This window comes from Mirounga angustirostris, unplaced genomic scaffold, assembly GCF_029215605.1.
Source record: "Mirounga angustirostris isolate CCGP_5_RB_7025 unplaced genomic scaffold, mMirAng1.0.hap1 SCAF_9, whole genome shotgun sequence".
Classification (NCBI taxonomy): Eukaryota; Metazoa; Chordata; class Mammalia; order Carnivora; family Phocidae; genus Mirounga; species Mirounga angustirostris.
In genome coordinates, this window is record NW_026991717.1 from 67,757,777 (window position 1) to 67,784,650 (window position 26,874).

Consider the following 26,874-nt stretch of genomic DNA (forward strand, 5'->3'; position numbering starts at 1 on the left):
TGATCTTGTAGTTTATTTTGCAATGTGTTTCTGTTCCCATTTGTAAGAAAATAACTTACTTAAAATGACTGGGGATCTTTTTTCCTCCTTTGATTATAGCAACGTCAATTGTGTTTTCAAGTGGTGTCCTGGGTAGTTTTTTTTTTTTTTTAATGTTATGTTAATCACCATACATTGCATCATTAGTTTTTGGTTTCCTGGGTGTTTTAATGTAACAATACAAATATTGCCCATCATAAGTCTTATTCAAAACCCTTTCAGATCAAAACCCAGCTCAAATATTCAATATCCACTGAAGTCATACACTTAAGAGAAATAACTTTTGACCTTAAAGTCCGTATAGGAATCAAATGCCAGTTTTGTGTGTCTCTCATCAACAGCAAAACTGTGGTTTGTTTCAATACAATAATGTCAGTGATGAAATATGCAGGGAAAGCAAGGAATTGAAATAAAATTTAGTGAAACGTTCTCCCTACCTTATTTTATTTATGCATTACACTGCAGCCCAGTAATGACCCAGATTTCTGTAAAAATATTTACTTAACTCTGAAAATATGTGTAGCATTACATGTTGTGATAGCATAATCAAATTAGATATAATCTTCTTATTCAGGGGCTATGACACTATACATCTCCAAATTTGAAATCTGCTGAAGTTTCTTTGCTTCGGAGAGACTTAAATCAACTCAGATCTTTAAGTGTGTAGCTTCATTTATTCTGAACCAAATATATTTTCCCTTTTAGGGAGAGAGTATCTTTAAAAGGCTCATTAATAAAATCCTAATGAGGCATCTTGGACTTTGGAGAATACTCATGTCATTAAGTATGGAAAGTTGTAAAATGTAAAGATAAGATTTCTTATCAAATACGCAACAGCAAAATGTTCCTGACAAAACCAGAACATTCTAAAAAAGTCAAAAACTTTTCTAATGCCTTTGTAAAACAGCAAAGTAATTATGCTGATACCTTATGAACCAAAGATCTTATTTTCTTCTTGTGACTTGGGTACAGTAGACACACCTATAGAAAGAAAAATTGGCACTCCTTGTTAGGTTTGTAGCCCAGATGGCCTTATGGCTTTAACTTTGAGGATATAAATGGTCTGTTTCTGGAACCATGTAAATATGCAAAGAAAATGCATGCCAATTTACCAAGTGAAAGGACTATTTGAAGAAATGTAAATGTAAGAACATTAACAGGGATCCAAGATCTGTAATAAATAAAGGCTGAAACTGAAAAAAAAAACCCTCCCCCCCAAAAGAAACCAAAAAACTGTGGATAAATATAATCATTGTAATAAAAGCAGAACTTGAATCCAACGACAATAAAATTTTACCTAAGGCTATCAGTTGGCATCAAATGGAGGATCAGTGATAATGGGAAGCATAAGAAGGGCATAAAAATTTTGGAAGCTGTTAAAATCGTCAAAGGTCAAAATACTTGTTTTAATCTAGCAACAAATTCATTTTCCAACTAGGCTCATTCACATATGGCCTTGTGCCCATTGCACTGTTGCACATTGGCAGTTCACAGTTTATTAGAGGCATCCAAACTACCAACAGATATAAATCACAGAATCATTGATCTTCAAAGAACCTCAAGAAATGATCTGGTCTGCCCCCTAAACAGACATTTAAACCTTTCAAGACAAAATATCACCTCTCTAATTTTAGAAATCCTCAGGAAAATTTCTGCCACAGTTCTTTCTGTTCAAAGATGATTTAACACATTTACCTGTTTAGCTTTGTGGCCCCTGAGTTAAGAACATAAACTACAATTTTATTTAAATTAAGCCAGCTTAGAATTTTTTCCTTTCTGCAAATGTCTCTTTTCTTTATTTGATCTTCAAAACTGCTGAGCTGATTTTAATATTTAAAAAAAAAAACTTACTCCTAGGCTGTAAACCTGCATGACAAATTCCAGCCCAGAGCAACATTTTATGATCCAGTGTCAAGTTCTTGAAAAATGAAAAATGAGAGGAAAGAGAGATTTAACTGTAATGTGGATACATTTTGGACTGGATGTTAACCAATTGAATAAGGTGTGTGTGTTTAAGCATAAAAGCTGACTGTATTTGTCTTTTCTGATATGAGCATGCAAAACCTTTTATTTTCATAATCAGGGCCAAATGTATTTTGTACTCTGAACTTGAACCAGAACTCAAAAGGGGAATGAAAGAGCATTATCCATGCAAGCAATAGATTTGAGGCAAGTTTTAATTGAAAAAAAAAAAAATCCCACCATCTATTCATTTTTAAAGCATGAGCTGCATTCAACACATAAATCCTTCATTATTCATACATGGAAGTATGTGTTTAATGATTAAGTCTCTAAGGATTTATTTGATAGAATAATCTAAATGTCTTTTTTTAAAAAGGCAAATGAAACGTGGTTTTTAATTTTTTAAAGGACAAGTTACAAAGCATGCAAAAATATAACACAGACTCTTAGTTTTTAAAACTATATCTGCAATTTGCCTATCCACTGGTTTGTTCATCTGGATATCAGTAACATACAGACTTGATCTAATAATGGCTAATTATGCAGTTGTTTATCAGCTCATTTGAAACATTTTGAGATTCAGTCTAGCTCAGCAAATTACTGTGCTTAAGGCAGTTCTGTATTCTAGAAAATTATAACATCCCCAGAAGGCAAAGAATTAATAATAAAAATCCTCTTTTGTAAAAGATTATCATTGCAGAGCAAATGGAGCAGATCTTCCCTATCCTACTGCATTTAATATTCTCATTTTTTCCCTGAAACTTTGATGGAGAGGCAATGAGAATATCTCTGTTTTATTAACTTATTAAGAGGCACATTTATAGAACTCGTGCACTATATTGATTCCTAAAGCTGCAATGCTGCTAAGAGCCAATAATCACAGAAGAGCAGGATGATTCAATTTGTTAGCCCAGAATGTTTCTGAAACTCAGTAGAGCCCACATTTTCACCCAGTTCAGAGAGCCTGGTTATTTAACTTCTCTGATCCTCCATTTTTTCATCTGTAAGACAGCGGTAAGAGCCAAAGGCAGCCTCTGGATGTTGTGAGGTGTGAATGAGACAATGCGTGGAATGCACCTAATACAATGCCTGTCTCCAGTAAATAATGTTAGTTTTAGTTATTATGGCTACGATGGTCATTACTTCTTGTGGTGCAGGACTCAAATAAGATGTATGCATTTAATTAGCCATTTGCCTCAGTAGTCATGCAACTTTTCAATCTCAATATCTTTATATCAGCTGAAAGTTTAACAGGACCTTACCGCTCCAGCACTTTTTAGCCCAAAATTACCTCACCAAGCCAACATCCAACCAGTCAGAATGGGTGGGATACGATGATCTGAGATAAATCACCTACACAAGAGTTTGGAATCATTCCAACTTCATAGCAGTTGGACTTGACAACATAGTATTTTAAAAAGCACTTCGGGTTGCTTCTATTGAACTACACCAAATAGTTTTGAACTTTTTCTTCATGATTCAGATTTTGTCATAGATTTCTGCCACCTTCATTTCCTTCACATTGGATCATTGCATCATATTTTAAGAAGGAAAAAAATCTTTAAAAACTATCCAGAAGCCTTAGCTGGAACATATGAGACTATTTGCTTTATAGCATTATTTGCACAGAATATATGTAATCAACTTCATTTATTTTGTCGACCAGGACTACTTTTTGACTTCCTGGTAAAATGTAGTGTGCTACCTTTAGTTTATAAATGTGCCTGAAGCCTCCCTCTCCCTCTTTCCTTCTCTCCCACCCTCCCTGCTTCCCTCTCTATCTCCATATATATGTACATACACAAATTTATATATGTGTATGTGTATATATATGTGTGTGTATATATGTATACATACACAAACTATATCTTCATTTGTATATTTGAGGAGTTCAGTTAATGAGTGCTTCTCAAAAACCGGTATCCTAAAGCTAAACTTGGGGGCTGATGGTGGCTCAATTTCCCCTTGCAATTCTTGGCTTCTAGATATCTCTGCCTCTCTTGGTTTGGGAAAACAACTCATGTTGCAGAGCATTTCAACTTAAGGACAATGAACATACTATTAAGCTTTTTTCTTTTCCTTTTTTTTTTTTTTTTGCCCTGAAATGCGAAAAGCAAACTATCCAAATAGTAGAGACTAACTATACAAGTTAGCTATTCTTCACCTCACTCTATAGCCAGTGCCTGATTTTTTCTGATTTTAAAACATGCAAGCAACTTTCCTTAACTTTAAAAACACCCAGGAAAAGCCTCTTCCCCTTGATTATTCCTCCAGCATTCCTACGGGAAAGTGAAATCCATTCCTAGGGGAAAGTAATCGGTTACATATGTAGAAGAGTAAAATGCAACCGAACAGAGGAAAAGTCCACGCAGGGTGCAGAGGCCAACAGCTGTAAGAAGCAGAGGCCTGCTGGAAAGCAGTGAGCCGGGAATGTGTTTCTGCTGTGTAGACTCCCAGGACCTCAGCATGCGGGAGCAGAAAGTTTTGCACCCCTTTCATCGGGGAAACCGTTAAATGGGCTCTGTGTCTCTCTCTACTTACTAGCGGGATGGTTTAGAAAAAGCTAACCTGGAAAGGGCAAGGTGTCTTTCACCGAAGGTTTCCAGAATCCAGTCAAACCCCTTGCCCCGGGCCGGGAAAGCACCTCCTTTCATCGCACCCATCACAAGCCCGTGCTGGTGCTGTTTCTGCTGTTTCGTCTCTCCATGTTCAGCCTGCTGGAATCGCCATAAGTCACCTGGAAGTTAGGTGATGAGCAGCCGGTGTTGTGGTAAGAATTAAACACCACTCACGGAGCGTCTGTGGCCTCTGCCCCCTCGTGGGCCAGGCAGGAGTCACCTTGGCCGAGAGACAAAATGCAGAAACTGTCATGGTGCTGCCTGCGTTCGCTCAGGCTGGGGGAGTAAATGGAAATTTTCACTTTCCGGCTGCATGTGTTGATCCCGCAGCAGCCATATTATGGAATTTCAATTCTTCCACCTCCCTTGAGGAACTAATTTATTCTCATCCTGGCAGGATCTCGAAAAGAGTTTGTAGAGTCTCGCCGTAGTACCGTAATGCAGAAGGCAGAGTGACGTTTTTAATAGAAACATAACAGCTCTTAAATTTCATTTGCAACATCGTCAGTAGACTAAGTGCATGTTGGGCATATTAAGAAGAGGTCTGGGGAATTTGATGCTCCTTCGTCTTGGGCCGAAGTCAATACAGATGTGACCAGTCCGCTGAATGACAATCATTGATTGGCAAGAACGTACAAATAACTAACCATCCTCTTTATCTAAAAGGAACGTATTTTCTTCCACACTAGAGCCCTAAGTTATGCGGGACACTGTTCATCGTAAACACCCTAAGAATCCGTTATTTAATTCACACACCTTTTGGATCATTGAAAGAATCAGTCAGAATTAGGAAATTATTTTCTGACAACTTATATGGCAGGGTGAAGAGTGGTCAATTTAAAATATATGAAAAAAATAGGCATTTCTGGAATGTGGTGTTTACCACACCTATACTTTTAACCAGATTGACAGTATGTAGCATGAGTGGTTTAATTTTCTTTAGCACAGTACAAATTCTCTGCATTTTTTCTAATTACCACTTCCTACAAGTCAGCTTGAATAGGAACAGACTCACTTGGTTCAGTTCAATTTCCACAGCTTGACAAGCATTGATATCAAAATTAATTCTAAAATGAAACTTCATAAAAGAAAATCCTATTTGACAAAAGAACTGTTGGGCTTGAATCACAGTTGCATTTGCATTGCGGAGTCCCATTTTTGTTTTTATTGTATATGAAATAATGCTGAGGGAGAGATTGTATACCCAGAGAGAGTTCATTTGAGGCATCCTGATGGTATCTGCCATATGCAAGTAAAGCAGAAGCCGTTTTTATGACATCTTCAGAACTTGAGGATTGAATTACAGTTTCAGTAATCATCAGCTCCCTTTCTCCAGTGTCACTTTTTGGCAATATATTGCATAGAAAAGACTTATGGTTCCAGTTTTATAAGCTTGCAATAAAAATATAACAACTGTTGTATTAAATTATTTAAGTTGTAAACCATTGTGAAAAAGGAGAAAAAGTTTTACCGACACAGAGGCTGAAAAACTGATTATAATGGAGAGCAAAATGTATTGTGCTGATTATTCCCAAGTTTTCCCCTAGTTTAGCGTATTGTAAATCTTCAAGATCTCCTTCAAATCAAGGTTTGGGTATTTGTTGATTATTTAGAACTGGCAATGGCGAGAGAAAAACAGAGTCTGTGCAGTTCCCGGTCACCAATTTATTTTAGCAGAGCTATGAGCACAAATAAAGTCCAAAAAAAAGGTAACAGAGAGAGACTTAAGGTTAAGTAAAAGATGCTAACTGAAAGAAACCTAAATATGAAATGATCACATTCCTTCAGAGCAACATAGACCCTAGATATTGTCTCATCTTTCTAGAATGTTTTTCTGATGTTATACTGGTTTTATGGGCACTCAGTACCTCTATTTCTAGTGTGCTACATACACTATTCTGCTGCTGTGTACAAAAGTACTAGGCTAAGGTGTTTTCTCCACTATTCCTCTATATGTCTCCTAGGTCTTCCCTTCCCATGCCAGGCTTCCAGAACTTTCTGTCCACCACTGCCTCCTTTCCCTTGCATTTCTAGGCCCCACCTAGGAATCTGGGACCATTCTCTGGCTTGATCAGAATGTTGGCATCCCATGCCGCTGCACGCCCACATTCCCTCTCTGCCTAAACAGTTGCTGGATATTTAAACACAGCTCAGATCAGTCATACACACACACCTCCAGACCACCTGGAAGCCAAAGGATATCCCCTTGACTAAATCATCAGATTTTATTTCTCTAAAGGAAATTAGAACAAGGAAGCCCCATATGTCCACCTGGGAAATCAAACCACACAGAGGATGCACAATAACTATGAGTTAGTTGATCCATGAGTGGTGTTCATAACAGTAATTCTGGCTGTTACAGATGTTTTCTCCCTCTCACCTAGACTCAGCAGCAAACTGGCCATATACTCACTTTGATGGCGGTGATAATAATAAAAATAATATAACTTATATGTGCCAGGCACTACAGGTTAATTTATTTAATCCTCATATCCCAAATGACATAAGTATTATTCTAATTCTACAGAGGAAGGCATTTAAGTCTTACTCAAAAATCACATAACTACAAAGTATCAGAATCATGATTCAAATTAAGCACATGGCATTGATATGCTTACCAACTATACTATACTTTACTATCATGGGAATAATTCCATCTCTAGGTCACCATCACAAGAGGAAAGAGTAGGATTACAAATAAGTGTGGAAGACCGGGTATTCCTCTCTGGTGTCTACTATCCTCTCATTTGTTATACATTTGTGGTGTGCAGGTAATGCATCAGAATCTACCTGTGGTCTGAGGACATAAAATGTAGGGTTACTGCTTCCATTATCCATGGGAAAGGAAAACCAGGTAAACGAGGGCAGTTCAGCATGATGCTGCAATTGAAATGTATACAAGGTACTGTGATAGCACTGGGGAAAAAAGAAAGCCCAAGGAATTCAATGCTTTTACTTGTCGACAGCCTATCTCCAGGAGATTAGTAGATCCTCTAAGGGAGAATCCAGAATAGCTTCATCCTCAACTAAGAAGTTTTATAAAAGTGACTGTCGGCTTCCCCTTCCCTGGACTAAGAAGGAAAACACTTGGTTAGGTCATCTCCATGCATTTACTTGGAATCAGCGGCTCTTTTTTTTTCCTTCCACACCTAGAGCTTTATGAGCCAGGAGCACTCAGATCAATTTGGAGCAATTCGTGTCAGCAGTCCGGAATTGGACAATAACTCTCTTGGGCCACTTCCCTGACGTCTGGAATCCATGAAGGTACATTGCTTGGTTTAATTAGAACCTCCTACACCTCCACTTTCAACTTCACAGCAATGAGACTTGAAATTAAGTAGCCACGGATATATGGATAACTAGAAACAAACAGTTTCCTTGGCCTCCCTAACAGATGATTTACATCATCAGGACATTCCACCAATTGGGCTGGCTTCACTGCATGGACATGGCCCAGTAGTAGAGAACCACACTATTTCTTCCACAAATCCAGAGGGTACCATGAGCTCCCTCTGAGAATACTCCAGAAAGTACTAGATATTTCCCATTCTCTATATTATTAAGAACCATGAACTTGAGTTCATAGTAGAGCAGTCAGTATGGGTACTAGTCACTATGTTTAGCTTCCCAGATGTATAGTTTTATAGAAAAGCCGGAAATTGAAAATGCCCTAGTAAAGGAAAGGAAAAACTTTATAAATGATCTAGGATAGCTAAAATCCCTTTTCTTTTATCCCAGGTAACCAAAGTTCTTCCTCTTCTACCTAAAAATGGCAAATATCTTTGTAATCAAAGTCTGTTAATTTTTCTACAGGGCAAAAACAGGATGTTTGGCCCCTGGCAACAAAATCTGTGGGACTACAACTAGAAAAATCTTAAGAACAGGTTGCCTGACTCACCTTGAATAAAGAAAGCTGTTAGGAGCTTCTGACAGACTGAGGGCTGAAGAGAAGAAGATCTTTAGAGAGTTTCTTGGACTAGTGGGATGAGATCAGGTAGCCAAAGATCAGGGCATCTGTACTCCCCAGCACATCACTATGGATGCCCTGGTTGGGATTAAAAGCTTCCTAAAGACTATGAGCAAGTGAAGGATACTCATCTAACCCAAGAACTGCAGAGAACAGTATTTCTTCGGGAAAGCCTTCTGTCTGGTAAGGACCTGGACCCAGAGTTTTTATGTAATAAAAGATAAGAATGTTATAACTTGTACTTTAGAAAAGACCTGAAAGGCAAACAAAGAAAGGAGATGCACATACATATGATCTCTAGAAAAGAAATATTTCTACAGTTTATCCTACAAAGAAAAGAATATATAACAGCTTGGGGCAACCAATCAGAGATCAACTGGTTCGGTTTGCCAGAAAGTGTCACACAGAGATAAATGTTCTATAACTGGTTGCAGCAAGCCTTGCAGACAGCAATTACGATTGCTTACCATAGGAGATTATAAATATGGACATATCTATGAATAATAACTAAGATTGCTGATAATGCAGTAACTTTTCACCTTACATATTCCCTCAGCCTGTAAGGGATAACGTCTCTGAATACAAGGGACAATGAATCCATGCAAGGCACTCAGTTGAAAGTACTGGTTTGTTTCACATCAGCTGTCAAATAGGCCTCTTGAAACTACTATAAGTATTGGAAACAGTGACCTGAGGGTGAAAGGCTCATAGCCCAGGAACTGATCCCTTGAGCCATCCAGATCTCAATCCCTGACGATTTTGATTAATCCATGTTGACAAACCAGATTTGGATCAATAGAAATTATCTGTAACAAGAAACTAATTGTGTATTTAGTAAGTTTAGTGCAATTTTTGGTGGCTTTAAATTTATATGGAAAAGACCTTATTGACTTTTGAAATCAAAATTCATACCATTTTAAGGTAATATTGGCTTGGGTTATAATAAATTACAGTGTTCTACTTTCTCTCTTGGGTAATGGATGATCTGAAGGCATCTAATCTGTTTACTCTTAGCCTATGAATATTCTTTAATTGTTATTTATGGAGACTTCAGATCTATTTACATAATGTAAAAAAAGCACAGAACATGTACCTCTTATGCTACTTTCATATACCATCCCTGTTTAAATGAAGCATCAAATCACAGCCAATTTCAAGCCACGTTACAATCTCAGCTCAAATTATGCAGTGGCTTAGAATAGTAAAAAGATGTCCCTAAAGTTGCATCATCTTCAAGATACAGGAGACCTCAGGTGTTAGAGAGCTGCTGAGAGGCAAAGTAGATGAACCAATGAACCAGTGTTGAATTTATATTGTACTTTTCACACAGGAAGATTATCTAGGCCTTCAGTACACCTATACGTGAATCCATGTGTGACGTCTAACTCTTTTCACTTAATTTCCTTATGGACCATTTTTCTGGAAAGGAAGATGGGAAATTTTAGCCAGCCACAAATGGACTGAGACCCACCAATCTCATTTCACATTGAGCAGGTGTCCCAGACAGGGTTTGAAACCAAGCTACAAAGGTGAAACAAAGAAAATGCTATTAGAGCTAAACAGATGGCCCTTCATAGAAGCTGTGTCATCAGCTGAAACTGGGTTTGTCTTAGTGTCTAGGAGCAAGCCTTGCCTCGTAATTCCTTGCAATTTAATGTTATTAAAATCCTCTTCTTAGCAGAAACTGCTAACATACCTAATAGAAGGAACTTGCTAATCATTCTACCCTCAAAGAGGAGAAAAGTCCAAAGGCCAGGACTTGAGGTCACAGATCTATGAGGGAAGGCTGCAAGGTCCGTACTTTATCAAATGCAGGAACTATAAGAAGGCTTCACCTCTTAAACAGGTTGCTCTTTTTGAGGCCAAAAACAGAATTGCTCGACCATTCTCGGCCTTAAATGGATAAAAACCCCTTTGAATATTCACTAGTATCCTCTAGCATACCTGCATCAGTTATATTAAGGATTTTAAGCAGACTATTAGTGTTTGTTCTGGAGAGTTGTACCTCTGTACCAAGCACATGTAGGGCATTAGGTGAAAGGGTAAAGAGCCCTTGTTTAATAGAATTTACATGCTGTGTGACTCTAAATTGTTCAGCTGCCTGATAGAATTTTTATAAAGCCTAAAATAAATATCCATAAATTTAACAGATATGCAGGAGAACTAAAAAGCTGCTTGTTTTATTTCTTCAAAGGTCACACTTTTTTCCTGTGACATAACAGTAAATAGCATGATAAAATGCCTTCAATGTATCATAAATTATGGAAAATAACCATTGACTTTTCAGGATAGTTTGGGATATAAATACTTTGAGATTAATGTTGTAAATGCTTTACAAATGCAAGCAAGAAATACTGCCAAACTCATAATTGTGCAAATAAATCATAAATATGATATAAATTAAAAATTAGAAGGATGTTAGTCACACTTAACAGAATGGCTCTAGAATAGTCCAGTTTACTCATAAAACACATTGGGTTGAAATTATATAAATTTGAAAACCATTAACAGTGGACCCAGGACTACTATTCATATATTGGAAAATCTGTTTGATTTTGTCCTCTGTGTGTCTCCAGACTATAAATCATCTGGTTCAAGGGCCCCACCTTATAAATTCAAATAATCTCTCAGCCTACTAATATATTTACCAACTATCCTAGTATCATTTAAAAGAAATAATGAAGTAGACTTTAAGAAGATACAATAGCAGTATCCTAGGCCCTCTTCAAGACTATTTATCTATTCTTCAATCTACATCTCAATTCCTCTGTGTCATCTACGTATAGCATATTTCCAGTTGAATTTTCCTTAACATCTTGAACTCATAAACCAGGAGTAAGCAATCTATGATCTATAGCCAACTCTGGGCCAGCTGCCTGTTTTTGTAAATAAAGTTTATTGAAACTCACCTACACCTATTGTCTATGACTTTCTCTACCCTACAGTGATAGAGTTGAATAGTAGCAGCAGAGACCATACAGCCCACAAAGCAAAAAATATTTACTATCTGGCCCTTTACAGAAAAAATTCATCAACCCATTATAAACACAAAGAGAACTTAGGGTCTTTTCCCAAAACATGGGGGTCTCCTCACAGTTCCTACAATTTGGAGGCATATGATGATATGTTCACATTATCGCATACCCTCCATTCTAGTTACATATTACTGCATAACAGAATACTCCAAAACTTAATGACTTAAAACAACCACCATTGTTTTATATCTCATGATTTTGTGGATCAAAAACTTGGACAATTCTCAACTGAGCAATTGTTCTGTTCCATGTGGCATTCATGAGAGGCACTCGCTGGAATTTAGCTGGCCACTGGCTTGTCTGGTGGACTCAGGAGAGTCAGGGCCTCTCCACGTGACCACTTCAGTAGGGTGGTTGAACTTCTTACATAGCAAATCAGGATTCCAAGGTATTCATCTTCCAGTCTTCTTAAAGGCTAGCTCCAGAACTGGCACAGCATCCCTTCTTCTTCAGGGCAGCCCAGATTCACGGGGAAAGGAAATACACCCCACCTCTCAGAGAGAAGAATGTCAAAGAGTTGGTGGCCACCTTTAATCTCCCTCCTAACTTCTCTCTTTGCCTCAAATCTTTTTCCAAACTCTGGTCAGATAGTCCTAAAAGACCAATTTCATGATGTCTCTTTCCTTCCCAGAAGCCTAAAATGGCTTTCTCTTGCCTATTTGGTTTAAACTCCCCTCCCTAGTTTTAAAAACCTATTATGTAATAGGGTTCTGCTGTAACAATATTACATCATTTTGTATTAGTCTCTTCGCTGATCACTAGCCTGTTTGCTCTTATAAATATTCCTGACTTTGATTTACTCCATTCTGCATGATAGGGAGATTGACCCCTGCATTTTTTTCCATAGGCTCCTTGTCAGCTTCTATCTGGACTTGGTCCATGGGAGACATTGCTAGTTGATGGAGCAGGGGGACAGACAGGAAGAAGCCAGGTAGTTCCCGTCTTCTCTCTGCTTCATGTAGATCTCTAGTAGCAACTGCATTTGTATTTCTCCATTGTTCCAGCACCTACTGGTTAGGCCTTCTCAAGTTCTGTCCTCCGCTGGGTGGCCTGGTCTCCGAGCTCCAGAAATTCTATCTTCTCCCTTGTTCTTCCACCCCAAGTGTTGCTGGCAGCTTCCTGAACTTGCTCATCTTTAATGGCCACACTGTCTCCTTTTGGTCATCTCAGGTCATCACCTGTAAAATCAGTTCCCTGTATTAAACTTCTTCTGTGTTAAATACTTAAAGTGGTTTCTAGTCTCCTGATCAGACCCCAAGAGATATAGTCCTCAACACAAAGCATCCACCCAAAGCAGGACAATTTCCTAGCTGGTCTTCTACCCGCCATGTTCCTGTCACTATATTTTTGGCTTGGACAACTGGCCTCATTCTTCAAAGACAGCTCAAGCTCTTTCTTCCTCAGAAAGCCTTTCAACATCACTCTAGGATTTGGTCCTCCAACTCCACCGTTCCTGGGTGACTTCCAATGTGTACATCTTCCCAGTTTGCTGTTTGTTGAGAATGCTTCTGCTGGTCCCTCGTCCCCAGAGTTCCCAGCACAATGCCAGTGCACAGTCAGCACTCAATACATATTGCCCTGATTCATTGGCTTTAACTTATAACCTATTTGTTGACTATAATATCTTCTAGGTCTAATTTCTATTAGGCATCAAGGCTAAGACAATTTGCACTCCTGAATGGCATCCCAACTGAATTTAGGAGTGCTCTTCTGTTCAGTGTTACTATTACCTTTCACCAGCCTGGATGAACATATTATAATGGACAGAGAGAGACAGAGGCATTTGGGGGTGGGGGAAGGACACAAGCTATAACTCAATGTTGTATATGAAGTAGATACCAAATAAACATTAAATGAAAAGGATAGGGGCCCCTGGGTGGCTCAGTCGGTTAAGCAGCTGCCTTCGGCTCAGGTGATGATCCCAGGGTCCTGGGATCGAGCCCCGCATCGGGCTCCCTGCTCAGCGGGAAGTCTGTTTCTCCCTCTCCCACTCCCCCTGCTTGTGTTCCTGCTCTCGCTATCTCTCTGTCAAATAAATAAATAAAATCTTTAAAAAAAAAAATGAAAAGGATAAACCTATATCATGACTGATGGATTTGTGTGGAGAAGCAATGAATGGAAATTTTAAACATGGCACAGTCCTTTGGACCCTTTCATAAAGTACAGTTAATTCTGGTACTAAAGAGCAAGTATAATTTACATCTCTTCAAATAAAATCATATTAAAGGGGAGAAAGTGCCACAGGAAGTAGGTATAATTAGTTAAGATTCAATCTCTAAACTATGTCCCACATTTCTTTTTTTTTTTTTTTTTAAGATTTTATTTATTTGCGAGAGAGAGAATGAGAGACAGAGAGCATGAGAGGGAGGAGGGTCAGAGGGAGAAGCAGAGGGAGCCCGATGCGGGACTCGATCCTGGGACTCCAGGATCATGACCTGAGCCGAAGGCAGTCGCTTAACCAACTGAGCCACCCAGGCGCCCCTATGTCCCACATTTCTTAAACCCCAAGTATTTTATTTTGTTTCTCTGGTTCCGTAAGAGCACCGGAAATATAAAAGGTATTCAATAAATATCTTAATTGTTTGAAGCTACTTACTTGCTGTGCTAGTGTTCTATATACTATAAAACCTAATTAAATAAATGATGTTCCTGCCTTCTAGTTGCAAAATTGTCTTATAAAAGAGACTACTTTAGGCAAAATTGTTTCATTTGGCAGTTCTATTTTGCCAAATAAATTACAAACATGCAAGCTTGCTGTAGAATTTACTACTTTAGGACCAAAAAAAGTGTATCCACTTTAGACCAGAACATGGCCCAGTTTGAGTTCTTAAGATCTGGCATTACCTAATTCAGCTTCTGGTACTCCAGGATGACATCAGAAGGAGCCCCACTTTCTCTCGCAAAAAAGTCTTATGGCTGGTTAATTTTGAAAATGAATTTCTCTCCCACTGCTATTTGTAACCGCAGAGACAGTCTTTTGAATGCTTTACAAAAAAGGCCTCAAGCCTCCTCGTGTTTCACCTTTTCATTGCACTGACGATCATTTGGAGGGCAGACTTGTTCCAGACAGCTTTAATTAAACTGTACCAAGGACGCAGATAGATGTCAATGGAAATGATCCATAACATGAGGCTAAGCATGTATTTAACAGTGTTCCATCCAGTTCAATCACCTTCTAGCATTTCAGTGGCTTTATATTCATGTAGCAAAGACTGAATGTGTGTATTTTTTTTAAGCCATCCCATTAGTGACCATATGCCTGGGCTTCAATGGATAGAAGAACTGTCTGCAATCTGCCAGGGATTTAGGGACATCAATAATTTGTGAATAGTCATGTTGGTACTGGTCGAAGGGTTAAGTGCTCTGCACACCAGGGGCACCTCTTTTGGGATTTGAACTCTTAGTTGACTGTTAGGAACCTTATCCCCTGTGAGGTTCCTACTACATGCTGCTAGTCAGATGCATCCAGCTGTATGTAGCTGGGAAGCATTATTAGCTCTGGGATTTAAAGATCTGTGTTAAGTACTAATAAAATGGTATCTTTGAGTTAAAAAGCAGGGAGAGTATATTGTAGCAACCTCAAGGAGGTTTTCATGTTCCATATTAAGCTTATGGTCTTTCCTTTTTCTTCTTCTTTCATACATTCCTTGTGAATAAATAGCACAGCATCCCTTTGAGAAAGAGTTTATATTTGATATTTGTTCCTACAACTTGCTGGTAGGTTAGGTTGCATCAGCCTAAGTGGAAAAATAAATGTCTCCTTAAAATAAGAGAAATTGTGTCACAGAAAGCTTTTCTTCCAATTCCCCTACCCAGAGGGTGAGAAACAGGTAATGTGAATGATTTTTGAAACTGAGCTCATTTTAATGGTCTTGCATGAAAATTTCTCAAATATGGTTGTTTTAATACCAACAGCAACAGAAATCATATAAAATTTTTTGTTTCGGGTGCTAGCCTGTAACTTCATGTATACTTAACCCTTGTTGGATTTGCTCACTATTGTGGCCCCTGAACTTGGCACACAGACTGTACTTAATAAATGCTTGCTGGATGAAGGATGGATGGAAGAAAGCAAGGCAAAAGGGAAGGAAACACTTGGGAAAACAGTTCGTCAGTCTGACCTGCATGTAAGTTGTTCTCTAACATTTTCTGGAAGCTGTTTTGGATCTGGGAATGGACGTTTAGCAATAAAACATGTTTCAACAGTTTTAATGGATATGGATTTCAGAGCTAACTTACGTTATTATGACCTCTTAATAATAGTAGCACTTAGTTTCCTTGTTGGGTAAACGATAGGAATAATTACGTTGTGATGACAGGTTTCCATCAGATTATGTTTTTTCTACCACATATCTAGACGTGATTTTGTTTTAATATAACTGAATACTCCCACAGTAGGTGTATTGTGGTTTCATTAAGGAGGATAATGATTATTAAGCAAAGGGATCTTTAGTCTTTGTCTCTTTGAATATCTAACTGATCTTAAAGATAGTTTGTCTAGTTTGCAGTTGCTATTCTATGTGTGTTTGTTTCCAGTAATTTCAGCCTTCTTACCCTGGAGTAGTTTTACCCATCCCTTAATTGTCCCTAGCTGATGTCTAGAAGGTCTTTTTAAACTTCTTAACTGCACAATGAGGCCTCAGTGGACACCTAGATTGTGTCTGCTTGGGAAAATGCCAAGCACTAATGAGTATTTTGTTTAATGTAATGGAAACTGAAAGTGCACGGCTTCTTCCTTGACTGATCAATGCCCACTTCTGTTGTTTGAATGTATCTATACATTCTGAATTCTAGAAGAAAGGTCACAGAGGGCAGAGCACTTAGTGTCTGCCCAGGAAGGACTCGAAGAGTCAGAATAGTGTTTATATGGGGCTCAGTAGGTAGAAAGCACTTGAGTTAGCACTTCGCTCCTCCTCTTCTATGTTCAGATATGCCATCATTTCTTTCAAACCCATAATCTTAAACTTTTCCATGTTAATTTTCAAGTTTTACATTAATTTAAGAAAATAACAATAAGGAAATAAATTATGTTGTTAAATGCCAGGCCAGGCAATACACACTTACATCTATATGATTATTTCATCATTGTTTTATTATTATAAAAAAATTGGCATATGTTTAGGTTATTGCTTGCTTTTTTCCAAATTCGAATCCAATGTGTCCAACAAAATTTTAAATAAATAATTAAAAACTATCTCTTAGTTACATTAAAAGTCAGATTTGCTGGAAAACCAAACCGTAAGCAATTCAGTAGGCCAATATGATCAAGTATGTTTGAGTGAAGAATAATGATTTCCATGTGGTACTAATGTTCTGCACACAACTAAGTGGAAAGTGTAGGGAGTGTTTCTGAGATTTCATTGCACCTTATCTGGTTGAATAGATACAGAGCTCCCTTTGGTAGTATTTATAATTTATAGCCTACTTGAATGTGCTAGATAATTTTCAAAAATAAAGATTTCAAGCCATTTCAAAACTTAAAAGAGATTTACCTCTCATCTAAAGCTTCCTAGGTTTAGAGATTTCATAAAAGTTCTGTGAGGATGTTAAGAAAAGATGGGATTTGAATGTGGGGAGTGGAAATAATCTAATTCCTCAACTTTGAGTGTAATGACTCATTTTCTCTTTATTTATTTCCAAGCCATCGTCTTGCTTCAATCATACTATCTCATGCCTTTGGAGACTCTGGAACTATGCAAGCCTCCCCAAATTAGAGTTTATCAAAGAAACCTTGCCTGACCCTTAATAACTGTTACTATACCGAAACACTGTGATACCTTAACTAGGTTGCTTATTACACTAAGCATGGAGTCCTTTGACCCTTAAGGTTCAATATCGATCAGCCCTACTTCTGTCAATACTGCCTCTTGTGTCAAAAATTTTCAATGTGGAATAAATTCAGGAATGGATAGTCTTTTTAACCGACAGACATTCCAAATATTTAATTCTTACGCATTCTAATTTCTATCCAGTTAAATAATTTGCTTATTTCCTCTGTACTCTTAATTAATGATTGGAGATTGGGCATCATTGTGAGTATATCATGAAATGTCATTACAATAAGAAAGTTAGCTATAAATGATCCTTATATGAGGTACAGGACTCACATAAAAATCTTAACTGATAAAATGTTACCCTAAAGGAGACTTAAAGCAAATGCACCACAAATTCAACAAAAGTGGCTGAGCTGTTTTTTAACCCTGAGATCATGGCAGGGAAAAGGAATATTCAAGTGCTTGCTTTGCCCTTGGATAGTGCAATAGCAGGTTCATTTTTCTTAAGCTGTGGTATTTTTCAGATTGTCAAATGTGTATCAAAGAGTTATTCTCTTGGCAAGTTTTATGAATTTCAGTTCCATTTTCTTGACAATTTAAAATTCAATTATCCAATTATAACTAAAGGTCATTAGTCTAATGTGGCAACTTCGTGATTGTTTTAGTTACATGAGAATTTCTCAGTTTAGAGAAGAAATTCTCCCATAGGAGAAATTTTTATTGTACTTAGAAGTTGGATGATATTTGAAAATATTTTTGTTTTCTTCTTGTGCTTTTATTATTTATTGATAAAAACATATACTTAATATTTCTCCCAATCCCATATTTATAATGTACAGTATCTCATGCTTCTCTTCTATGATTAACATTACCAAACTAACAGCAAATGATAATGCTGATTTTTATCATCATTAGATTTTTGTCTTAAATGTTTCTTTAGGGTTGGTTTCCTGTGTTTTATTTTAAGTAACTTCAACCTGAACATCACTTCAAGACCTAGGGAAAGGCATTTTCATGTCAATCATGTTACAAGTAGAATTTCTGCTAAGATTACAAACCAGAAAAGACCTAATATTTTAACATTAGTTCCATTTGGTCTGATAATGGAGAACTCCTCAAGCAAAACATACTACAGAACCAGACACAATGGATTCTCACTGGCTGTCAGACCTGTACAAGATACAAGAATCTTTATCCCTATCCCACCCCCAAAGAAATTGACTTTGCAGTGTAGATAAATGTATTCAACAGCTATTGATTGTGCACCTGCTCTGTGCAAGGTCAACAGTGAAAACTCATCATTTTTCTGTCTTTGCATTTTAGAGTTCCAGACATTGCTGGAAGCAGACAAGATGTTACCCACATTGGTTCTGGGACCCATGACCCATTTACCCCAAGGAGAAATTATCCATGTGGCAGGTTGGCTTAGCACCTAGACCACCAAACAAACATTCCACCATTCTGCTTGAGGAGCAAGCTTTTACAATAACTGTCCTCAGCACCATTCTGAAATGTCTTTGTCTTACTGTGCAAAGCTGGCCTAAGGATTTTAATACTGAAGTTCACAGTTAAGTGGTAAGACCCCAAAGAAACTGTTCTACCTAAGTATAAACATGTGTTTTGCTTCAAAGTTCAAAAATATTTCCAATTAACACAAATTCCCTGAACTGTTAGCTTCCTGCTACAGCTCTGTAAGTCAGCTTCTTCTGAGCCATTTGAAATGTAAATGGACTGATTTTTCTGATTGTGGTTTACCAATTATGTCAGCACTATCATTTCTTGTCCACTGACCAGAGAAATTGTAGCTATGGATGAGAATTGTATCTGGTATTCTATATGGCTTCTCTTGTCGACTCACTTTTAAGGTCCAGCATTTGGCAGGGAATGTTCTTTCCTATATCACAGATTGTTGTATTCATCCACTATTGTGCTAAGCACACATTTTGCCCAGATTATTTCATTTAATCCTCACAGAGATCCTCAAAAGTGCAAAGAGATTAAAATGACTTGGACAGGGTCATTACAAACTAAAGAACCAGAACTTGAACCAAGGTCATCTGATACCAGAGCTCTTGCTTTTAATCACTTCCTTTAGACTGTTTCTCTAAGAATTGTCTTTCCATAATTAAAATTAGATCATAAATTTTTAAAAAATCTGTTAGAATTCACAGTGAATTCTAAGAACATAAAAACTAACTTGATCAAAATGGAAGCTTTTTATTAGTGTCCCACAGATAGAGGTAGACATGAGAGGCATATACATTTACTTCTAATTTACAAGTTGGTATGCAGGAGCAGAAAATTTGGTGATGAAAGACTCTTTCTGCCTTTGTAGACATTTAGCCCATTCTTCCATCACCTAATTGTTCAGACGAATAATTTAGCTTTAGCTTTCCCACCGTAGTCAAAAGGTTCTGCACAGCTATTTGAGTATATGTGATGAGGACTATTTTGAATAAAGGGTGAATGTGACTTTCATTTTTCCCTGTGATATATAAACATGAGTCAGTAAAGGTTCCTCTTGAAATTTCTCTAAGGAATGGCACGCATTTCCAATTAATCTCATAACTTGTCTTTAACTATTTGGCCATGTTCCATAATTGATAGATGTTATTTTAATTCAGATACAAAAAAAAAGGGAGGGAAAGAGAGAATGGTCAGGCCAGAGAATGGGATATACATCAGCTTTTGGACACATTCTATTCATGCAGTCAATCAGTGTTTTTGAGACCCCAACACACTTTGGCTGATCTCTGTGAGTGATCCTATTGTCAGTTCTTAACAAAATTGCAAAAATGACTTGCCCTAAAAGATCCATCAAATTGGTGGCAAAGCTTGCTCAGGGTCTAAGACATCCAGGCTACCACTCACCTTTCAAGGGTGGGCATCAGTGGAAAATCACTTAAGCCTCTAGAAAAGATGGTTTTTAAGGAGAAATTTGACTGATGGAACCTGGTGGACCAGGAGAGAAGAGACACTTGAAGTCTGGGTGAAGGTGTGCAATGAATGTAAAAAAAACAGATCACAGCAGAAAGTAAAGAAATGTTGAGAGAATAAAAAGAAGAACACATTTGCCTTCACTATCGCTTACATGCTGGCACCCAAATCCCTTCACACAGCACTCAAGGTCCTCCACAAGTTGACGCCAACCCTCTCTGTAAGACTCCTCCACCAGCATTCTCCCTGTGTGTGGGTTTTTTTTTTTTTTAAGATTTTATTTATTTATTTTACAGAGAGAGACACAGCGAGAGAGGGAACACAAGCAGGGGGAGTGGGAGAGGGAGAAGCAGGCTTCCCAGGGAGCAAGGAACCTGACACGGGGCTCGATCCCAGGACTCTGGGATCATGACCTGAGCCGAAGGCAGATGCCCAATGACTGAGCCACCCAGGTACCTCTCCCTGTGTTTTCTGTCCCGCCATCACATTGTGGGCTTTTTCCTAGACACAGCACACTTACCCACGTGAGTGCCCTTGATTATGTTTCCTCCTCTGCCCCCACTGCATCTGCCTGGCAAAGTCTTACTCAGGTGTTGAGCCTCTAAATACCACTCTCTTTTCATGAAACCTTGGTAAACTCCTCTCCCCCACCTCCACTCACCACCCCCAACAAGCAGAAATAACTGCCTTCTCCCTGAGTCTCTCGAGTTCTTTCAGTATCTTCCGTGTCATGTTGACATTTGCTACAGGTCAAAAAGCCTATCTCGTTCATCTCCATATACCCAAGGGCATAGTCAGCATTTAATACATTTTTATTGATATGTGTTGCTTCTGTATGTCCAGGCTGGTTTCCACTCCCTGGCTCCGCCCTGATACCCCTCCTAATAATAATGATGATAACTAGCATTTGTAAAATACTCCACAAATTGCCAAGCACCTTCGAATCTTAGTTTTCTAGGATTGCCATAACAAAATATCCTAGACTGGGTGTCTCAGCAGAAATTTGTTTTCTTACAGCTCTGGAGGCTAGAAGTCCAAGATCAAGGTGTTAGCAGGTTGGTTTCCTCTGAGGCCTCTCTCCTTGGCCTGCAGATGGTCATCTCTTTCTATAAATGCACCAGTCATATTGGATTAAGGCCTGCCCATATGACTTCATTTTACCTTCATTAACTCTTTAAAGGCCCTATTTCCAAATGCAGGTGTATTCTAAGGTATTGAAGGTTAAGACTTCGACATATGCAAGGGGCAGGAGTGGGGGACACAATTCCCAGCCCACACCAATATCCATGATCTCATTTATCCCCTCAAGTTGTAGCTAAGCCACTCTGTACCTCTGCACTGTTTTGTGAGCTTTGAAAGACAGCTCTTCTATGCCTGGCCTTACTCCTTCAAGGCTTCCCCAGTCTAGACCTCAAGTCTATTTATTTTGGAAACGGGCTTTGTTCCTTAATGAGTGAATAAAAGCAATACTTCAAAATTCTAGCATTTCTTACTGAGTTTAAACTGTCAAAAGCCAAGCCCTAATGTCAGTATAAGAAGAAAATAGAAACACTGCCTCTTTTCTAGCACTGAGAACCCAGGAAAACAATGTAATACTTTGGGGGGAGTTTTGTAGTTAGTAAAACACTGAGTAAGGGATTTAAAGGTGCATGTATTAGCCACTTCAACGGAACAAATGCTGGCCTTGTTAAGAAGGGAGTCAGGTATTGCTACCTAATATATCAGCCTACATTCTGACCCTGGGACCTGTGAAACACCCAACACATGAATGGCTCCTTTCATGTGAAGAAAAGTGCTCTTTTCAAAAGGGTCTTAATCTCAGGCCAAAGAAAGGAGTATTTTGCCTTCTACAGTCTGTTGACTAGGAGTCTTTTTAGAATCCCGCAAATTTCCCGTGTTTCTGGGTTAGTCAGGTGTGAGCAGGGGATTCTTAGGCGGTAAGAAGACACTGTTCTGCAGATCTCAGCCATTTCTGTCTCCTCCCTCATAAATCATTCTCATGCTGTGAAAGAAAAAGTGGTCACATGCAACCCAATGCATTTCAGCACTGCATTTGAGCTCCAGGTGGGCGATGTGGTGCATGCGGCATTGACTGTGACCTGGATGTGGAGCCTGGATCTGGGCCAACCTCAGACCTACCTATCTTCAGAAGGGCATTCACTATCCCCGTCCTCTTTTCACTCATGTGTTGGAAAGTGGGGAAATAAGGGTGCCTGGGTGGCTCAATTGGTTAAGCACCTGACTCTTGATTTCGGCTCAGGTCATGATCTCAGGGTCATGAGATTGAGCCCCACATTGGGCTCTGTGCTGAGTATGGAGTCTGCTTAAGATTCTCTCTCTCCCTCTCCCTCTGTCCCTCTCCCCACTCACGCTTTCAAAGAAAGAAAGAAAGAAAAAGAGAGAGGAAGGAAGGAAGGAAGGAAGGAAGGAAGGAGGAAGAAAAAGAAAAGTGGGGAAATAATAGAGGTTCAAGACATGTCATAAGATAATTCCTCTCCAGGGGCGCCTGGGTGGCTCAGTCGGTTAAGCGTCTGCCTTTGGCTCAGGTCGTGATCCCAGGGTCTTGGGAATGAGCCCTGTATCGGGCTCCCTGCTCTGTGGGGAGTCTGCTTCTCCCTCTCCCACTCCCCCGATCATGCTTTCTCTTGCTCTCTCTCTCTCTCAAATAAATAAAATCTTTAAAAAAAAAAGATAATTCCTCTCCAGTCAAGAATTATCTCCTTTCCTTTTATGAGGTGGAAAAAATTGAAGTCATCCCTATGAGAAAGATAGTTTTTGAAATGCTTTGGGGAGAGTGAGAGGCTGCTGACTCTGTCCTGCCCAAGCCACTGTTTCTTTTTTCTCTCTTCTCTTCTCCCTGTCACATCCTCAGGCTTTTAACAGAAACATTTTAGGTGCGCCTGGGTGGCTCAGTTGGTTAAGCGACTGCCTTCAGCTCAGGTCATGATCCTGGAGTCCCAGGATCGAGTCCCGCATCGGGCTCCCTGCTCGGCAGGGAGTCTGCTTCTCCCTCTGACCCTCCTCCCTCTCATGCTCTCTGTCTCTCATTCTCTCTCTCTCAAATAAATAAATAAAATCTTAAAAAAAAAAAACAGAAACATTTTATATCAACATTGTGATTTGACTTATGTGTGTAAATAAATGCAAATAGCTATTAAATGCTCAGGAAATAGCATAACCATCTTTTTACACAATTTGTGCTAGTGAATGTTTTTCATTATAGTTTCCCATATCTGCTGCCAAAAAAGCAGTTCCCAGAGATCTTTGTGGCAACATATGTATCCAGATCATGATTGCAAGAAACCCGGGACACTGTATGGAGGGGAATGCCATTAAGATTTGAAACTTAAGAAATTTTTTTTTTTTTTAAGATTTTTACTTATTTATCTGAGAGAGAATGAGAGACAGAGAGCACGAGAGGGAAGAGGGTCAGAGGGAGAAGCAGACCCCCAGCCGAGCAGGGAGCCCGATGTGGGACTCGATCCAGGGACTCCAGGATCATGACCTGAGCCGAAGGCAGTTGCTTAACCAACTGAGCCACCCAGGCGCCCAAAACTTAAGAAATTTTTGCCATTAGGTGATCAATATTTAACTAGCAAGGTTTTGATCTTGGAGTACACAAATATATATTTGATTTTTGTTTCTAGAATCTTTTTAAGAATATATGTGGACTAATTTTATTGTTTCCTTGATTTCCTCAACCGTGCCCTCTTGCCAGAAGAATTTAGGATGTAGTGATTGTGTCAGAATTAGGCTATGCTGATGACTATTCCAGCACCCTAAAAACAAAGGTATGTTAGAAGCTTCTTGCAGTACACAAATCAAGTTGTAAGCAGTTACGGGAAAATGAGCATTTTTATAAATGAGTCTTAATTTCCCTCTCGCTTATGTGTATCTGGCTATGAAAATACCTCTCAGTACTTTTTTTCCCGGGCCTATGTGGTGTGTGTGCACATCTGCCTACTAGGTCTCATCCTCGCTCCCGTCTCCCTCAAGAGCTCTCCCTGCCCTTCATCTAGTTGTTGGGAAGTGAGACAGATGGACAGATCGGGCTGAGTGAGTAGAGCTTGTAGATAGCAGAAACAGACTTACTCGCTTTGATGCTGGTTTCTAGCGAGTCCTGACCATACACATGGCTGAGTTGCCATAAAGCCAGCTAAGCCAATCGCACCAAATAGGTTAAAAGATGACATGGAAAGATTTTAAGCAGGAATGATTTCATTCTTTCCTCTCACCAGTTACATGGGTAGCTGGTTCATGCACTGATTTGTTATACCACATAGGACTGGCTCACAGGCCCTGGCAGTTTTCTGAAGTCTTGATGGTGTAGGAAACTGCCTCCTGGGAATGTGCAGAGAAGAGAGGGCAGAGCTCCTCTCCTTCAAGGACACTCTCTTCAATCCATTGTCTCCTATCTGTGTGCAATAGTCTAGTCTCAAAATACAGTGATTGAATAAAATTTTATTTCAGATAATGAATGCATTGATTTAATAAAGGGTTTGGACTACATGGTATTATAGTTCCCTAAATGAACACTGAAATCCTAAAATGAGAAAACTTACCATTGGTCCCAGTTAAATCATAGCCACATCTTTTAAACTGAATACCCTAATAAGATACCAACCCATTTGATACTTAAAAAAAAAAAAAAAAAGATCTGTTATCTTATATAAGTGCTTAACGTTTTCCAGCTATTTTCAAGCCACCTGTTTTTCCTATCATAAGTACATCTGGCTTCAGGCAAACAGATTATAGCCATGGACAACTGACTAATTTATGGTGTTTTTATATTTTCATGTTTTTGGCAGACTAATCCAGTTTGATATATTAACCTAGCTTTCAGAGATGAAATCTTGCACTCTTGCAACCCTTTTACTTTGTTCTCTTCCAAACTCTAGAATATTTTTGCCATGTCCTAAAGTTTAATTAGAAAACAGAGGCAGGGAGAGTGAACCGCACCCTAATGTTCTGCCCATCTAGTGCCCTTTCTAGCTGACTCCCTAAAAGGAATTGCGTATCTATGTACCCAATGTTGGTGGTGAAAGATCTTTGTATTTTTGATCATTCATTATCCCTAAGTTCATTGGGCACACTGGCACTTGTGTTTGCACCCTAGTTTGAGAACTGCATTTTTGTCCAAATGTAATGGGAGTTTGGTAGGTCAAACCAAACAGAAAAATCAGTTGCCTGTCTTTGCAAAAGAAATTTGGAATTTTGAGCCACAGGGAATGGAGGCAAGACTATTTTCTGTGGTGGTTTTGCTTCTGCATCTTGAGTTAGAGAGGCCAAGTCCACTCACCTTCTTTCTTTCTTTCTTTTTTTTTTTAAGATTTTATTTATTTATTTGAGAGAGAGAGATCACAGAGGGAGAGGGAGAAGCAGACTCACCACTGAGCAAGAGCCTGATGCAGGGCTCAATCTCAGGACCCGGAGATCATGACCTGAACCAAAGGCAGACAGTTAACTGACTGAGACACCCAGGCACCCATCCACTCACCTTCTCAGAGCATCTTTTTGATCTGACATCCCTTGGTGGGTCATCCCTTAGCTATTTATGGGTAATCTTAACTGCTGGGTTGAAATGCCGTATTCTTCCTTTAAATATCTACCCAAGGCCCCAAAGTAATGGATGTGTTTTTAATAAATCTAACACATAAATCATTCATCGGATATACTTCAAAACAGAGAAACTGTCAGAACACCCTGAAAGATTCATTAGAACATTTTTTTTGCAGACACTGTCACCAAGTTAAATAAATGTATGTCAACTCAAAACAGAGATGAGAAATGGCAGAGTGCTTTATGGATTGAGAGTCAAGAAGATAAGAATTCTAGTCTTGTTTCTATTGCTGACTTGTTTAATGACTGTAGTGTGTTTATCACTTATTCCTAACTACTCTTACCTCTGGCCAAAAACCAGAACAATGTCTACAGAAGATTTTGAGCTCCTAAGAGAATAGCTCTCAGTAAGTTCAGTTGGCAGTAATAAAGCCTTCCATGTATAAGCATCGAGTTAGCTTGCCTAGATTCAAGTCCCAGCCCCACCATAGCTTGGTACTTAACTCTGAATTAATCCCTATTGAAGAGTATTAAGAGGCCTATTGTTATTGTATATAATACTGCAATGAACATCTTTTAACACATAGATGTGTTTGTGCATTTATATGTTTATACCTGTAGGGACAATTCCTAAAAGTGGACTTCTTCGCTCTAAGATTAGGTAAACTTAAAATGTTCATGTATATTGCTAACTGGCCCTTCAAAAAAGTTATGCCAAATTTGTACTCCCGAGTATATGTATGTTCCTATTTCCTCACACCGTTGCTCACACTATTCTTTAGCAATTTTATGTTTTTAATCATTATCAGTCTCAAAAGTCAAAGAGGGAATTTCCCTTCTTGAAGTAAAGATGTGCATCTTTTCATATTTCAGTAGTCTTTAATTAGTTCATACCCCATTCCCAATTGTCTCAGGTATATGTGGTGTTTTTCTTATTGCTTTATACTGCTCTTGATAGATTAAGATCTTTGTAAAAACAGAAA

General features: G+C 38.7%; 2 long non-coding RNA genes across 3 annotated transcripts in view; one reads left to right on the top strand and one right to left on the bottom strand.

Annotated features, from left to right (window-relative positions):
- LOC123861364 (uncharacterized) overlaps positions 1 to 23,229 on the top strand; it is a 34,066-nt gene extending 10,837 nt beyond the window's left edge. Inside the window, exons 1-5 of one of the 2 annotated variants that reach the window (XR_010405072.1) lie at positions 1,898 to 2,041; positions 7,773 to 7,883; positions 8,433 to 8,769; positions 15,647 to 15,748; positions 18,719 to 23,229. This is a non-coding gene — a long non-coding RNA (uncharacterized LOC123861364). Of the gene's footprint in view, positions 1 to 1,897; positions 2,042 to 7,772; positions 7,884 to 8,432; positions 8,770 to 15,646; positions 15,749 to 18,718 lie in introns of those variants that run through there. The other variant, XR_010405071.1, reaches the window with a different exon arrangement.
- Positions 1 to 26,874, bottom strand: part of LOC129046531 (uncharacterized) — a 112,132-nt gene that overhangs the window by 15,430 nt on the left and 69,828 nt on the right. The window lies entirely within an intron of this gene.